Below are 4,384 nucleotides of genomic sequence, written 5' to 3' on the forward strand. Positions count from 1 at the left end.
CGCTGTTGTCTAGGAGGCATAACTGATCGTCTTGTGAAACAACCACAAGGTAAACACACGTGCCGAACGTACACTCGTCGAAATCGCCAAGCCTTAAATGGCGCTATGAGGTGGCGCCACAGGCGCGCGTGATGTGCGACTGCGCTGAAACTCTAATCAGTTGCATATCTCATCGCTGCAAACCCATGGTGTAAATTTCACTTGATTCGGATGCTTCCTTCAGGGTGTTGCATTTACGGTGGCCAGCAGTGTACATAGGATTAGCAATACATAGGATTAACAATACTATTTCTCTACTACTAACCAAACTTATTTTGTGTGACTGGCGGTAAACAACTCGAAGAAACCACACATCAGTCCTGTATCCTACCATCTTTTTGTATTCTTCATAAAAACAATTAAATTTAATTTATTTTTAACCTTAAATTATCGTTATTTTAAAAAGCATTATTCTTTGTAAAATGTAGTAAATAAAAACAAAAGAAAAGAAAACAAAACTGTAAAAATGATGAAAAACGAAGACTGTAAGATGTACGACCTGTTTTACAACATCAGGTAACAGCTCTATAATTTGGCAATATATAATTAAAAATAAGTAAATTATATTAATGAGTATAAGACACTGCCGAAAACAGTTTACTAAACCATTTGCCTCTCAATAATACAAGAGTGACTTAGTTATTCAGTTCTCGGGTGAGAACTGCTACCCAATAAAGTTTATGAAGGGCGAAAAGTACAAAACAACGGAAGTCGTAACTGAGGCTCTCTTAGAGACCGGAAAAACAATCCAGGGGTGGTGCTTTGTTAACTCTCGCCGAACCACAGACAAAGATGTTACTCTGTGGCCGAACACAAAAACTGACCACAGACGTCACGTGATGGGGATATGGAGGGGGATGTGGTCTGCACACCTTTCTGCCGGCCGTATGTCAGTTTCCGAGACCGGAGCCGCTACTTCTCAATCAAGTAGCTCCTCAGTTTGCCTCACAAGGGCTGAGTGCAGTCCGCTTGCCAACAGCACTCAGCAGACCGGATGGTCACCCATCCAAGTGCTAGCCCAGCCCGACAGCCCTTAACTTCGGTGATCTGACGGGAACCGGTGTTACCACTGCGGCAAGGCCGTTGGCCTCCTTCCTTCTTCGGTAAGAGAGATCACGAAGAAACAACCTGATGCTGCAGTGTCAAAGAGACTTTAAACACAAGATGGCACAATGACGTCCGTCTAAAAGTAGCCCTTTCGTCTGAACACACTCCCACGGCGCCCCTGCACCAACAATACGTCTCTCAAGCGCGGAGGACGTCTTCTCATCTCGGCAGTGGGGATTGACACGCCAGTAAGGCGTGAATGTAGATACGGACGTATCAGACAGCAACGAGAAGTAGTAGAAAAAAAAATCTAGTTGTATACGTCAAACCTGTGGAAACGGTATGGAAGAAATTATATGAAGTGATTAATCTCTCCGGGAAGCAAAATTACTTTTGACGACAAAAGCACAGTGGATATTAAAAATTAATTAACTCAGCCGTGGAAGACATTCCTTAAAAAGAGAGATCTCAGGTGATGCTATAATCAATTTGAAGCGTCAAGTATTAAAACGGAATTCGGAAAGGAACTTCCGAATGTGTAGATCTAGAGCACATCATATAGTCTACTTAAAAAGAAGCTTGTAGAGTCACTTATATTCCCTATACTAGACTATGGCTATGCTATTGTCCAAGGACTTTCATACGAAAGCTGACACAGGTTGATACTGGCGATGAATGCTTGTGCATGATACATTTGTGATATTCGCTTTTTCGACCATATCCCCCCCTGCCTGCAAACAATCGTCTTGGCTACGTGCCAATAAGCCTAGAGGCTATCATACCCCATTCTTACTGTATCCTTTTCTCAATCACTGCACTCCCTTTTATTTATCGTCAACTTCTAAACTGTTATCTGGAAAACACTGCAGAAACAGCCGCTCTCTGTACCAGCACACAAGACTACCATATTCTCTAAATCATTCTCTGTATCAGGAAGCCGACTCTGGAACAATCTTCCAGAAAATATCAGAGAAACCAAATCCTTTACAAGTTTCAAAACACAGCTAATGGCCCACCTGCTATCACAATAGCCATCTACCCCATACTGAGATCCACAGCTTAATCTTGCAAATTCCCTCTACCCCAAAACTCCCCCCCCCCCCCCACCCTCTCCCAATCTCCAGTTGCAGCATTCTCTATTTGCTTTTATTGTTCCCTATCTTCTACTGTCACTGTAATTTAAATCTTCTGCTTCGTCTGTATTCGTTTCAATCCTGATAACTCTAATCATAACTCAAGTATATATCAAGTAGAAGTAAATATCCTCGGTGTAGTGGGGCAACTCAAATCACTTAATGAAAGCAAGTCTTCTGGTCCAGACTGTATACTAATTAGGTTCCTTTCGGAGTATGCTGATGCATTAGCTCCATACTTAAAAATCATATACAACCGTTCGCTCGACGAAAGATCCGTACCCAAAGACTGGAAAGTTGCACAGGTCACACCAATATTTAAGAAAGGTAGTAGGAGTAATCCACTAAATTACAGGCCCATATCGTTAACGTCGATTTGCAGCAGGATTTTAGAACATATATTGCGTTCGAACATAATGAATTACCTCGAAGGAAAAGGTCTATTGACACACAGTCAACATGGGTTTAGGAAACATCATTCCTGTGAAACACACGTAGCTCTTTATTCACATGAAGTGTTGAGTGCTATTGACAAGGGATTTCAGATCGATTCCGTATTCCTGTATTTCCGGAAGGCTTTTGACACTGTACCACACAAGCGGCTCGTAGTAAAATTGCGTGCTTATGGAACATCGTCTCAGTTATGTGACTGGATTTGTGATTTCCTGTCAGAGAGGTCACAGTTCGTAGTAACTGACCGAAAATCATCGCGTAAAACAGAAGTGATTTCAGGCGTTGCCCAAGGTAGTGTTATAGGACATTTGCTGTTCCGTATCTATATAAACGATTTGGGAGAAACGGTTCAAATGGCTCTGAGCACTATGGGACTTAACATATATGGTCATCAGTCCCCTAGAACTTAGAACTACTTAAACCTAACTAACCTAAGAACATCACACACATCCATGCCCGAGGCAGGATTCGAACCTGCGACCGTAGCGGTCACGCGTTTCCAGACTGAAGCGCCTAGAACCGCACGGCTACACAGGCCGGCAGATTTGGGAGAAAATCTGAGCAGCCGTCTTCGGTTGTTTGCAGATGACGCTGTCGTTTATCGACTAATAAAGTCATCAGAAGACCAAAACAAACTGCAAAACGAGTTATAAAAAATATCTGAATGGTGCGGAAAGTGGCCGTTGAGCCTAAATAACGAAGAGTGTGAGGTCATCCACATGAGTGCTAAAAGGAACTCGTTAAACTTCGGTTACACGATAAATCAGTCTAATCTAAAAGCCGTAAATTCATCTAAATACCTAGGTATTACACTTACGAACAACTTAAATTGGAAAGAACGCATAGAAAATGTGGAGAAGTCTAACCAAAGGCTGCGTTTCATTGGCAGGACACTTAGAAAATGTAACAGACCTACTAAGGAGACTGCCTACACTACGCTTGTCCGTCCTCTTTTAGAATACAGCTGCGCGGTGTAGGATCCTTACCAGGTAGGACTGACGGAGTACATCGAAAAAGTTCAAAGAAAGGCACCACGTTTTGTACTATCGCGAAATATGTGAGAGAGTGTCACAGAAATGACACAGGATTTGGGCCGTAAATCATTAAAAGAAAGGCGTTTTTCGTTGCGACGGAATCTTGTCTCGATATTCCAATCACCAACTTTCTCCTCCGAATGCGAGAATATTTTGTTGACGCCGACATATACAGGGCGGAACGATCACCGCGATAAAATAAGGGAAATCAGAGCTCGTACGGAGAGATATAGGTGATCATTCTTTCCGCGCTATACGAGATTGGAATGATAGAGAATTGTGAAGGCGGCTCGATGAACCCTCTGCCAGGCACTTAAATGTGATTTGTAGAGTATCCATGTAGATGTAGAAATGTACTAAAATAATTTATATAACGCTTTATGCCATTCACTATTATTGTTGTTATTTTTAGTGTGGACTGTTACTGTTACCATTGTTAATATTATTATGAGTAGTGTTACTGTGAACTTTTTTGTTAAATCTTTGGTATGTGTTACTCCTGGTCAGATGCAAGAGAGGGCCTCGAACGACCACCATTTCCAAAAAGTGCCGTCTTGGCGTTCACAAAACCTGCAACCCATCCGCAGCATCCAGAGCGTACAGTGTATTCCTCGTCAGGCCTCCATCCGGGCACCTGGGAGACGATTCGGGGTTAGCGGAGCTCGGTACCCGGTGGCG

General features: G+C 42.7%; 1 pseudogene; it reads right to left on the bottom strand.

The window, feature by feature from the left end:
- Nucleotides 1-1,009: 1,009 nt before the first annotated feature.
- LOC124607908 lies at nt 1,010-1,127 on the bottom strand (annotated as a pseudogene).
- Between the last annotated feature and the right edge of the window lie 3,257 nt (nt 1,128-4,384).

The sequence above is a fragment of the Schistocerca americana genome, chromosome 3, assembly GCF_021461395.2.
Source record: "Schistocerca americana isolate TAMUIC-IGC-003095 chromosome 3, iqSchAmer2.1, whole genome shotgun sequence".
NCBI lineage: Eukaryota > Metazoa > Arthropoda > Insecta > Orthoptera > Acrididae > Schistocerca > Schistocerca americana.